Here is a 13,545-nt window from a genome sequence, read left to right as displayed (position 1 = left end):
AAAGCTGAGGGACTCAAATGTTGTACAAGAGTGAAAGGAATAGCAAACTTAATGGCAGATCTACCATATTAAGAGGGGTAGGTTTGTCTTTTGTTGAATGAAGCCTTATCTACGCATGAACATTTGCAACACGTCAACAGTTTTGTTGTGATTTGGTTCAGCAGCATTCTTTTAAATGCAGCTGTTTGCACATACATTTGCTCACAATATTTCACAATTCAGGGGAACATAAGGAACAAGCAGGGTATCTGGTGTCATATCTTAGTGGTGGAATCCAGGCCTTTTGACAAACGTGTCCCAGGAATCCTTGTCATCTCTAAGGAGGGCTGGGAAAAGTTCAAAATCCTGGAACACCAGATGTCGAACCAAGATGGACAAATGGTCTGACTCAGCATGATGAGGTTCTCTGTATTCTAACTCCTGCTTAAGCTATGCTGGCTAATGTCAAGGCAGAGATGGAAGGGGATAGCCTTAAAACAGTCAGAGTTATATCAATCATTGTCACTGCCTTATCCGGACTTCTGCATTTGTTCATCTAGCCCAGGATTGTCTATTCTGGTGGCAGCTCTCCAAGCCCAGGACTTTTCTCTTCATCTGCTACCAAATCCTTTTAATTGGAGATGAGCCCAGGATCTTACCATTTTATAGCATGTGATCTACCCTTGAACCAACTTTCCACCCCCTCACACACACCACCACCACCAGCCGCAGTATCAGATTTTAACAACTGTCCAGATCAATTTGTAAATTACAAGGTCCTGTACATTTCAGCCCTATCATTAGCTGTGAGAAAGATTGCCAGCCAACGCAACAGGGTGGCAAGCACATGGCATTAATGGCACTCCTCACTATGCCAAAGAAAGGCAATAAAATTCTGGAAGCGGGGTTGACAGAAGGACAAAGTCAGGAAAGGGGGAGGGGGGAGGAAAGAAAGAAAGAAAAATACATTTTGCACCGAACAAGGATTTGCTTGCCAGGGTGATCTCTGTGTTATCTCAGTATTATATGGACAAATACAGGCTTCTCTTGCCTGTCAGTATAAAACCGTCCAAAAGTCCCTATTGGAGTGGCTTTGTGCTCAAACTCAAGCATCAGGGCTTTTTCTAAGGTCTAGTCTGCTGTGCTTGTAAAGCTTTGATTACCCCTAATCTGCTATTATTGCTCAGAGCCGAGCCAAGGAGGTGCACTTTTGTTTTCATGGCAAAGCTTCCACATGCCCTGCATGAGTAGGAGGTTCATAGCGGGATCAAGGAAAGAGCTGCATTGGTCTCTGAAAATAATACACAGGGCTCCCTGCGAAAGCAGCCCAGTCTTGCAGGGTATATTCTCTAATGTGGCTTGATGTCCTTCCAAATGCGAGGGTTTAAGTCACCAGGAAGGACCCTCCTTCCATTTCCAAGTCCCCCTTCTCAACAGTATTCTTTTGCGATGCCATTAGATATCAGTAGCCAGGCTTGGCAGCACTACACACGCCTGTTTAATTGCCTTAAAACTATTTCCCTAGCAATATCATTAATAACACTAAGCCAAAATTGGATTAAGCATTACACCGCTATAAAGTTAATTCACTGTGATACTAATGAAATGTCATGTGCAGCTTCCTGTAAATTCCACTGAATGCTCATTGCTAAGGTTTAAATCAATGGCCTGCTCAGCTCCCCGCTAAAGGTATTGTTCGCAGTGCTGCCAGGTGATTTTCATTAATGTCAGCAGCTTCACTTCTCCAAACTCTCAGGTGGCGCCAACATTGCACAAACAGCAAATGCAGCGGGAAATCGCAGGTAAAACTACCCCAGTCACAGTTGCGGGAGGCTCATATAACTAAGTTTCCTCACTGGATAAAAACGATGTATCTAATGCCCCAATGAGTTTAGGGCAATTCTGCAACAGTGTGTCGATGTAATCCTAACAACAACCTTGTAAGGTAGGTGTTATTATCCACATATTGCAGCTGTTGCCGAGGACTGGCTTGTCTAAAGTCGCCTACTATGTTCAAGACAGAGGCAAGAGTTGAATCAGAAAACTCCCAATTTCCAGCTAAATCACTTACAGAACAATCCTATGCAGGTCCACTGAGAAGTAAGCTCCACTGAGCACAATAGGACTTTCTTCTAAGTCAGGGGTGCCCAAACCCCGGCCCTGGGGCCACTTGTGGCCCTCAAGGCCTCTCAATGCAGCCCTCAGGAAGCCCCAGTCTCCAATGAGCCTCTGGCCCTCCGGAGATTTGTTGGAGCCCACACTGGCCCAACACAACTGCTCTCAGTGTGAGGGTGACTGTTTGACCTCTCGCGTGAGCTGTGGGATGAGGGCTCCCTCCACTGCTTGCTGTTTCATGTCTGTGATGCAGCAACAGCACTGAAGGAAAGGCCGGTCTTGCTTTGTGCAAGGCCTTTTATAGGCCTTGAGCTATTGCAAGACTTTCATTCATTCATATGTTCATCTGTAATATACTCATTTACGTAAACTTATGTAAATTTATTCAAATTTTAAATGTAAATTAATTCTTTTTTTCCCCTGGTCCCCGACACAGTGTCAGAGAGACGATGTGGCCCTCCAGCCAAAAACTTTGGATACCCCTGTTCTAAGTAAACATTCCTAAGATTGCACTGTTAGCCACGATGGAAGAGCAGTCGTGAACCTCCCATTATATTTGAGGGGGCAAATGCCCTGGGCGCAAGCCTTTAGGACCCTGTGGAAGCCTCTCTGAGGGGGTTGAAAATAGTGCTTCCATTTTTGTGCTTCCATTCCATGATGGTGCCCCCCCACAGGCTGTCACCACCCCCCTTGCAGAAATCGCCCCCACTCCCCAGAGACTCACGGAGCCTCGCACAACCTCCAGCTGCATCAGGAAAACCTCTGTGAGGTTCCCCCAATGATTTAAACTGCGCTTTTGGGAAACCAGAAGCAGTTTCCGCCCCTGTCGGGAGCCTCAGAGAGGCTTTCACGGGGTCCTAGCAGCTGGCGCCTGGGGCTTTTGCCCCATCAAGTATAAAGGGAGGTCCACCACTGCTCTTCCATCGTCAGGGAGCTGGTACTGTGTAGTGGCTAACTGTGGGCTTCTCTGCCCCAGAGAAGTCTATGGGAGGAACACAACTGACCTCTGGATGGGAGCTTCTTGATGACGATAATGATGAGGATAAAGTGCCTGCACACAGTGTGTACAGATGATCTGGAAACCCACATAGGTCAGGTCAAAGCATGACACCATGATCGCATTCAGTGCTAAGCATACTCATTGAATGCCCATCTGATCATGTGAAGCATGGTGCAGGAGTTGAAGATAAAGATATCATATCAGTGGTGGAAGAATGAGCCAGATGAACCATCAGGATGCGTGGCAGCCTTCTGGAGCCAGGAGTTTGTTACAGTTCATGCTCCACCACTGCAGGCTGATCTTTTGTCACCAGTAGACTGAAAGTCAAATTTACAATTCATCCACGGCAAGCAATATTTGAAGTAAGAAAGAGTGGGCCACTCCATGAGTGCCTCCACTCAATGCTAGTTGAGAATTTTAAATGCATTTTAGCATTTTTACATGCAAGTTATGAACAGCACAGTTGTATGCTTGTCTATTCAGAAGTAAGTCCCATTGAGTTCAGTGGAACTTACTCCCAGGTAAGTGTACGCAAGATTGCAACCCAATACCCCAATCCTCCTAGGCCACCTGGTCTCCCCGGCACCATAGAGCACAGTGTGCACTTTGTCAGCATCACTGCACGCTATGGGCTGCTATCCCAGCTCTTGCAATAAGAGCTTATTTGGGCAGTTGCATACACTGGGACATCCTTACCACTGAGTGATGACATCAACTAAACACCCTTTCATTCTTCCTGTTTTCTTATGGATGCCTTCAATTCCAATGAAAAGAAAGAACATAAAGGCATAAATGTTTGCAGGAAATGTTTGCCACATCCATTTGTATCCTGTTTCCCTGCCTCTGCGGTGTCAGTCCTACATGGCAATTATTCTGTCATCATGAATGATTTATCAAACCTTGTCAACTCAACTCTTCTCCAGACAGCCTAAGGTTGTGGGTCATATAATAAACTACCCTGCTGCCACGAGGCACTATAAAATTGCATAGCGACAGTTGTTCCAAATGTCATTCAGCTCTTGACCAAAGGCAAGGGTCAAAGGTGACCTCTGCCCTTTCCCAGTGACAGTAGATACAGTGTTCAGCATTGTCTACAGGAAAAACTTGAACTCCCTTGGCATTCCCACTTCTTAATTTAACTCCACATTGAAAGTGTCAAGATTAGTGAGACCTTTAGAGACGTGATAATAAAATCTCATGTTTCACCCCAGGACAGAATTTTTTAATTAAGGTTCTTCCTGGAGGACTTGATAATGGTGATGTTTTCCTAACTTGGAAGGAAAGTCCAAAATGTATATGTTTAAGATAGTGACACTAATTTAGAGAACTGTAGGCCCTTGCACATAAGGTTAGCCATTTTTTAATTAGGACCTTAATGGTTGTAACATATTCCTCTGACTAAATTACATCGCTGGTAGCAAATGTCTGTCTGCTTGAACAAGTGTTAAAATGTTATCCTTCTTCCTAGGCATTCTGGTGTTATGGTTTTTTTTTTCAAAAGTAAAGAATGACTAGGATGACATTGTGCAAGTCAACAAGGGAGAGACTGTGCACTGCTTATTAAGGCTTGGAGATTGTACTCAGAAGCACAGTTGTGAATTATTGATGAAAATAACACTTCCTCTCAGCTTCTGGATAATTAAGAGAGATCTGGGGGGAAAAAGATATTAAGGGATTCGATCTTAAATCTGCAGAGCACATCTCAAAATCCAGGAACATGAATGTTACCACTAAATTCAGTTTTTGCAAAGATCATAAAATCATAGCATTGGAAAGGGCCTTCAAAGCCATCTAGTCCAACCCAATGCTTCAAGCAGGAAAATCCTCTCTAGAACATCTCCAAAAGGTGTCTGTTGAACCTCTACTTGAAGGCCTCCAGCATGGAAGAACCCATCACTTCTTCCATGTAGTTGGTTCCATTACCAAACGGTTCTTACCGTTAAGAAAAATTTGAATTTCTGTAAAAATGACCCCAGATTTATGCTCAAAACTCAACATTCAGAACTGTTTATAAGTCATCCAAAATTGAATGCGATAAATGGAAGATTTACAGATAGTCAAGATCATTTTTCTCAGCCCTGGTATTTATACTGCCACTCTATACTTTTCCTTCCCTTTCACCAATAAGATAAGAAATATTCAAAAAATTTATGTTGAGGGGCTATTAGAGCAAATTGTTGCTTAATATTGGAAACCCTGGGTCTTTGGTACCAAAGTCCCTGGCATTATTTTGCCTGATCTGGAAAAGTGGCACAAGAAGTGTTTGCTTTTGCTAAACACCTGCAAATGCAATTGCCAGCATTGTTGGGCTAAGCTGATTGACAGGAACAGTGGCAGGACCAGAGAAACTGGCAGAAGGAAGGGAAGGAAGGGTTAAGTACTTTTTTGGACAGGGGAGCTCTGTTTCACATGTTTGCTTTCTAAAAGAAAAGTACAGGTAGGACCTCGGTATCCGCAGAGGATCCATCCTCAGACCCCCCCCCCCGACACTGAAAACCACAGATAAGGAAATCTGTGGTTTACAGCTCTTTAAGCCCTCTGAAGGGGACTGCAGTTGTGCTCTGATTCCCTCCAAAGGGCTTTCAAAAGCCTGCAGAGACTGCACACATCTTCCCACCCTTCTATTGCCTTCTAAAGGCATAAAAACATAACTTCTGGTTTTCACCCAGAAAACCAGAAATAGATTTTTATTTTATTTTTTTGAACTATGTGGGCATTCTGAAGCCCACAGAAGCCTCGGGTGGCAACTGCAGACTCTGAGATCATAAGAACATAAGAACAGCCCCACTGGATCAGGCCATAGTCCAACTTCCTGTATCTCACAGCGGCCCCACCAAATGTCCCAGGGAGCACACCAGATAACAAGAGACCTGCATCCTGCTGCCCTCCCTTGCACTGGCATTCTGACATAGCCCATTTCTAAAATCAGGAGGTTGCACATACACATCATGGCTTGTAACCCGTAATGGATTTTTCCTCCAGAAACTTGTCCAATCCCCTTTTAAAGGCATCCAGGCCAGATGCTATCACCACATCTTGCGGTAAGGAGTTCCACAGGCCGACCACACACTGAGTAAAGAAATATTTTCTTTTGTCTGTCCTAATCCTCCCAACATTCAATTTTAGTGGATATGCCCTGGTTCTGGTGTTATGTGAGAGTGTAAAGAGCATCTCTCGATCCACTTTATCCTTCCCATGCATAATTTTATATGTCTCAATCATGTCCCCCCTTTTCTAGACTGAAGAGCCCAAACACCGTAGCCTTTCCTCATAAGGAAGGTGCTCCAGCCCAGTAATCATCTTAGTCGCTCTCTTTTGCACCTTTTCCAGTTCCACTATGTCCTTTTTGAGAAGTGGCAACCAGAACTGGACACAATACTCCAGGTGTGGCCTTACCATCGATTTGTACAACGGCATTATAATATTAGCCATTTTGTTCTCAATACCTTCTCTAATTATCCCAAGCATAGAATTGGCCTTCTGTACTGCCGCCGCACATTGAGTCAACACTTTCATCGACCTGTCCACCACCACCCCAAGATCTCTCTCCTGATCTGTCACAGACAGCTCAGAACCCATTAGCCTATATGTGAAGTTTTGATTTTTTGCCCCAATGTGCATGACTTTACACTTACTGACATTGAAATGCATCTGCCATTTTGCTGCCCATTCTGCCAGTTTGGAGAGAGCCTTCTGGAGCTCCTCACAATCACTTCTGGTCTTCACCACTTGGAAAAGTTTGGTGCCATCTGCGAACTTCGCCACCTCACTGCTCACTCCTGTCTCCAGGTCATTTATGAAGAAGTTGAAAAGCACCGGTCCCAGGACAGATCCTTGGGGCACACCACTTTTCACCTCTCTCCATTGTGAAAATTGCCCATTGACACCCACTCTGTTTCCTGGTCTTCAACCAGGTCTCAATCCATGAGAGGACCTGTCCTCTAATTCCCTGACTGTGGAGTTTTTTCAGTAGCCTTTACTGAGGGACCGTGTCGAACGCCTTCTGAAAGTCCAGATATACAATGTCCTCAGAAAACCCTCCAGAGGGGACCAGAGCAAGCCCCATCCATTTCAAAGGGTTCAGGTGCAGTCAAATCTGGCTCAGTATGGATCCAGGGGACCCATGTTGAGCCAGATCTGCAGATGTAAAATCTATGGATAAACAAGCTCCCCCTATAAAAATGTACAAGTGTCCCTTGGTTCTGCTGTTCTGCAGTTTCATATATCCATGGATGCTGCAGTTACTGGGGGACCCACTTCAAACATGTTAAGAAAGAAACTGCATTCTGGGGTGAACCTGGGCAGGGACAAGGGCCTCCATGTGACCTGGAAGAATCTGGAGGAAGCTGAAGAGACTCCCTGGAGCCCTGTAAACGCAACAAAAGAACTACACAATGACCTGACATGTTACTGGGGCTTTTTTCTCTTAACATGTTTGAAATGGGTACTCAGGATCCATGGTTGCTGGTATCCATGGGTAGGGAGTTTCTAGAATTGAACCCCCATGGATATTGGGGCATGCTTGTACTTCATATTAATGTTTCTATCCTAAACATTAAGAGAAGTCTCTGTGTGTGGGAGGGGCGGGGGCTTCTCAGGGAGTTGTGGAATCCTTTCAAAAAATCTGCCTCCCTATACAATGTATGTGATTGTAGCCCTAATGGGGAGCCGCAGCCAATGGCCCAATAGGTCAAAGGAGCTATCAGTCAAAACAGTTTGGGAACGACTGTTTTATACATTCATATGACCATCAGAGTACAGTGAACACATATAGCAGCAACTGTTACCCTGCAGATGCCCAATCTCATCTGATCTTGGAAGCTAAGCAGGGTCAGGCCTGGTTAGTACTTGGATGGGAGACCGCCTGGGAATACCGGGTAATGTAGGCTCATACCATAGTCTTTCGAGACTGAAGGTTGCCAACAACTAGAACACATATGGAAAGGAGGAATGAAGCTGGGTCGAGCTTATTAACCCTGGTGGTCCCACCACTTTAACGGATGTTGTCTGAAATTATGCTGGGTTTGCAGCTTACGGAAAGTTCAGCATCTTCCTAAATTCTGCACAGCCAAACAGGACATTTTGAATGTGGTATAAAAAACAGAATGTTTGAGCGAAATAAGGGCTTAAGGTTCCTGAAAGCTGCTTCTTTATCTAATTTGCAGTCAGTTTCCTCTCTTTAGGTCCTATTGTTTAATGAGTGACAGTACTGTACCAGTGTATAATGTGCAGATTATTCAATAAAGAGGAGAGTTTTATCTTCCCATGGCAAAGAATGGAGAAGATGGAGAGAGAGAAACAAAACTGACAGGCCCTCTTCATTAAACAGCAGTCTGTGGAAGGATGAAGTCCCCAGGTTCAAGGAGTTGATTCCCTTCTCAATGTGCATTAATATTGTCATAAATATTCATTCATGAGGGTTACATGCTTAGAGAAAGCAGCCTGTAGCAGGGTAAACCATTTGCAGCAAATCACTTAATTGACACATTTTACCAGTTTCCCATTCGGAGCCTGCCTGTGAACCAGCTCAAGTATTTTTACTAATTAGTGACTGTTTAGAACACACAGAATGAGACAAAATATATTTCAACTCCTTCGGGTTCAGTTGTTTCCAGTCCGTGTGAATCATACTCATGCTGTGAAGCTGGTCACTTTAAAATTGCCAACAATTTTTAAGTTGTTTGATCTTACAACGCACAAATAGTCTTTTTGTATGTAATTACATCAATGCACAGATGAAAAACATTTTGTGATACTTCGCTTTCTTCTGTGATACTTGAAATATTGTTCACCTAAACATTCAAAGGAAATAGTGTCCCTACCAAAGCCAGTCACTTCGGTTTACAAAAATGAAGTATATAAGGTCTCAAGGACAGGCCCTCCATCTCCCAGTACCTAAGGAAGATGTCTCATGCTGCCCCTGCTTACATGTGCTGCTTACATGTGCAACTGCTGCCGCTCCTCCTCTCTGAATTTGAAAAGGAAGGGGAGAATAGAGCAGAAGAGGAAGTGTCCTTCATAGCTCCTCTTTCCGGTCAACCTGTCACCTGAGGCCATCATCTCAGTCAGCCTTGGGAATGTGCTCTCCCAGCTGCTCTCAACTGTGGGGGGGAAAAAAGGCTGGGATAAACAATTGGATTAGTTATCTCAACTGAAAGTCACGAGGAGACTTTCGGTCAGACAACAGAACTTCATTCAAAAATTCCTTATGATGAGCTACACATATGAGCAGTTCACAAGCAACAATTCTGATTTTGCACCACCATCATCTTCCTAAATTGAGCTGAGCAATGGACTGTGTTCATGATAACAGTAATATACAATTTTTACACAGGACTGAACTGAAATGGGGGACTTGTTTCACAAACATTTACACACTGGGACAGGAGGGAGATGGGAAGTAGCCAGCACAGACTTGGAAAGCCCTGTAGCGGGGTTTGGGGCTTCCTCCGAGGAGACTACCAGCAACTGCTGCAGGATGCAGTGGTAGCTGCTTTGGTGCCGGCGCCACTGCCCTTGGCGTCGGCACTGCCTTTTGGATTGGGTTGTTAATGGTCACAAACCTTCCATTCATAGGTATATATGGTTTCAAGCATCTTCAACAGTGGTGTTTTATTTCTAAGATCAAGAACATAAGTGGTAGCAATTAAGGAACCAATCAACTAGCAGGCTATACAAGAAAGGAGAAAAAGGAGACGATCATTTTTATTGACTTAAGAGAATAGCATGCGCGATACCTTCCTTGACCCAATTCTGTCTGCCCTCTCTGGCTCCCCTGATGATTTCCTGCATTCCCTTCCAGAAGATAATTCTGTGGCTACCACAGATTTGGTTGCTGACTATTTGTTAGCTGTCATAAGGAAAACATCCTCACGTGTTCCACCAGCTTGAATTTATGTTGTGAGTAGAACCTTGTTGTAGATTGTATGTCTTGTTCATTATTGTTTTAATGCCAATAAAGGTTCTTGACTTGACTCGAGAATAGCATGCCACATTAAATAACAATACAATTTTCAAAGCCTGTCCCACAGTGCTGAGCTTTTTTTTGTAAGGAAGGTTTTATCCTGGTCCAACCAGTTTATATTGATTTTTGATATTCTTTTTTCAAAAAATCAAGGACAAAAGTGTAATAGTACCATACACAAAACAATCATCTTTTTCTTTTTTACAAGAGACATTGTTTGAACAATTATGGGGGGGGGGGGTTTCAAATCAGAAAGCTATCAAGGGTTAATTAGATAAAATGAAAATTTAATTTAGCTTCATTGAATAAAAGGCAGTACCAGTTGACTCTACCGTTTGGAGCGCTGCAGAAGCATTTTCTTTGCTATCAACCTCCCCTCTACCAAGCCTCTTTTGATTTATTTAATTGGTCATGAACCACCAAAACATGAAACAAGAGATTTTTCACTTTGGCATCTCCATGCCATCATTACAGACGCACTGTGCTTTATTGACCTTGGCATGAAGGAAGTTGCATAGAAGGGAAGGAAGCCTTTATACTTTATTACTTCCACCCAAGTACATTATCCTAAATTATAGCAAGCTACTCTCCGTAAAAGCTGAACAGCAGAAGCCAGAAATATCAGTTGACACTTCAGTCCATTTAATACACCTTGCTCCCAAATTAAATTATTTCCACTGAGAATGTTATTGGGTTATTTCAAGGGCCTTTAATATCTGTCCCAGGCATGGTATTACTCAAAGCCTTCTGTTAAGTCACTAACATTTACATGTTCATCTTTGGTAACGCTAGTAGCCTATGATTCCCTTATGGCTGGCTGCACTATTCATAACATGAAGAGAAAGGTGTCATGGACATGCTGAGATGAGGCAGGCAATGTAGAAATAAAATGAGATCTATTTTAAAGCATGGGGAAAAAATAATAAAGAAAGAAAGAATTCCAGTGGGGCGTTAGAATTCTCACTTTTCCCATTGCGACAATATCTACAGTACACTAAAATACAATCAATATAATGTTTTTAATATAGCAATGTATCTTCATCTATTTCTTATTATTATCACCATTATTAATAATCTTATTGCAAGTAAGACCTCTTGAACAAAATGCTGTAGTGTATTCCCAACCCCAAGGAAGTTGCTGTAGTGTATTCCCAGCCAACATAGAACTGGAAGCCTCTCTGCTGTTCAGTTCTCATAGAACTGGAGGGGGCTGTTTCAGGAAGAGGAGAAGAGCAAAAATATCCTCTCTTTCTTACTCCCTTGAAATATTGCTCTTCTGTGCAAAATAACACTCAAGTGTCAGGTTTGGAGATAGGACTATACATTTCTATATTATAGCTTCAACTGGATTCTCAGAGCGATTGTTTTATTGCTATATACCAGTGCTGGGGGTGAGAAAGGGGCAAAGGTGCCCTTTTTCCTTTCCTCCTTCTCTTGCATTATGCTTGTATAGAGAGCAGGTAGAGGAGTTTTTTTTAAATCATATAGTGCATATCCTCATCCCATTTCCCTCCTCCAAAATACATGTTAGGAGCTTATATGGGGAAGGGGTGGGATCATCGGCCCCAGTGTGTGCCACATCCCATCCCCCATCTCGGGCCTGATCCATCAATACAGGGCAATGTATATTTGCACCAGCAATGGCACTGTTTTGCCAGATTCCCAGTCCAAGTTTCACTTAGAGCAGAGGTTCTCACACTTTTAGCACTAGGACCCACTTTTTAGAATGAGAATCTGTCATGACCCAACAGAAGTGATGTCATGATGACATCATCAAGCAGGACAATTTTTCACAATCCTAGGTTGCAATCCTACATGCACTTACCCAGGAGTAAGCCCCATTGACTATCATTGTTAAAAGCATATACAGAGCAACCTGCTAAAAGTACAGGTCTGTAAAATTTCCCCAATTGCAGTCACATACCACAGTAGCATTAAGTCTAATATATTAAAAATAAAATATTGAAATGAATAGAAATGCACCTGAAATTGGCTTGCAACCAACCTATTTGATCCCAACCCACAGTTTGAGAAATACTGATTTAAGAGAACTTATGCCCACTTTAAGCTAATTAGCTCCTTTTCTTTCCCCAACAATGGCCCTAGTTCTGCACTGCAGCACTACTGGACCCCACCTCCAGGGTTAGCTCACCTGTTCAACCTTCAGAGGTCCTCCTCTCTCCTGCCAGCAGCTTCTCCACCCATTACAGCAACACTTTGGTCCTCAGCAAGCCTAGGGTGTGGTAGCCACACACCAGTCTCCAATGTCTCCAACACTCTCCAATCTCTTTTCCAGCAGTCTCCAAATCCATTCACCCATCTGTCCTTTAGGCAGTTAGTCCATTGGTCAGTCAACAGGTCCAGAAATCCATCAGCTAGTCCATTAGTTGCTCAGTCCATTAATCCATCAGTTTTGCTCGCTCGCTTGCTTGCTTGCTTGCTTCTCCAAGTTTTCCTCCTTCTCCTACCCACAACCCTTTTCTTTCCTGCAGGTGCTGCTTTTAACCCTGAGGACCTTTTTCCTCCAAGTGGCTGTAGCTGTGTAACACATTCACTGTTAACTAAGGCCCTGGTGTTAACACCATGTTTGCCTGCCAGAGCAAGGGGCCACTGTTGACACCACATCCTATGTCCTTGAGGGATCTTGCACATTTCCATCACAGGCATTTGCTCAGGTCCCAGTTGTCCCAATAACAGTGGTTGGGGCTTACCCCAGGACAAGGCAACAAATGTCCCCTTATCCCGAGGAGACTTCCCACCTACTAAATTACCATGCAGGATGCAGCACAAGCTGCATTGGTGCTGCTTGCATTAGTGTGGGGAGAATTTGTACTGTGCCTTGGAAAATGAACCCATCACTGGTGACATTACTGGGACAACACACAGCACTGCCATCATTATACAGGCAATAGCCTCTGCTTGTTCATGTCTTTTGTGACTTCGTAGCCTTAGGGACTATACCCCAGACAGCTGCATCTTCAGGGGTGCTAATCGCCTGCTTTTGCATGCCTGACTGATGCTTCCAAGTTATTATTCAAATGCAAACTATGGTCATGTAGGTGTTGTCTTTATACTCCAGAAATACATCACTTTTTGCTATGCTTTGGTCCCTAAAGTCTTAAGAAATGTTTGAGTTTCACAATCCTTTTGGCCAGGGCCACAGCCCTGTAAATGAATCTGGTTCCTCTGAGAATTCAAGTCAGTGACAGATTTCACTGGCTACAGACTTGGGTTCTTTATTTATTCCTCCTCAGAACCACCAGGTATGTGTTTTCCTTTAATCTGGCAGGGGTGATGCCAAATGCTAGTGAGATGAAAAGTGAGTCATCCCTTTGGAACCTTCTTTCAGGTAATTAGTGGAAGCATCAAAGTCTCACTCTGCAGGGATTTTCAGGTAACCAAGCAGTTTGGGCTACCTGCAGGTATTTCTGGGTATTGGATAAGGAGTTTCAGCACTTGCCCCAGCTGTAATTATTTCCCCAAGTTT

The 13,545-nt window shown here is 43.6% G+C and overlaps 1 pseudogene; it reads left to right on the top strand.

Moving 5' to 3' along the window:
• Window positions 1-7,866: 7,866 nt before the first annotated feature.
• LOC136646310 (5S ribosomal RNA) lies at window positions 7,867-7,983 on the top strand (annotated as a pseudogene).
• Window positions 7,984-13,545: the final 5,562 nt, after the last annotated feature.

Source organism: Tiliqua scincoides, chromosome 3 (genome assembly GCF_035046505.1).
Source record: "Tiliqua scincoides isolate rTilSci1 chromosome 3, rTilSci1.hap2, whole genome shotgun sequence".
NCBI lineage: Eukaryota > Metazoa > Chordata > Lepidosauria > Squamata > Scincidae > Tiliqua > Tiliqua scincoides.
The sequence above is the reverse complement of the archived record's forward strand: the minus strand, read 5'-3'. Positions and strand labels throughout refer to the sequence as shown.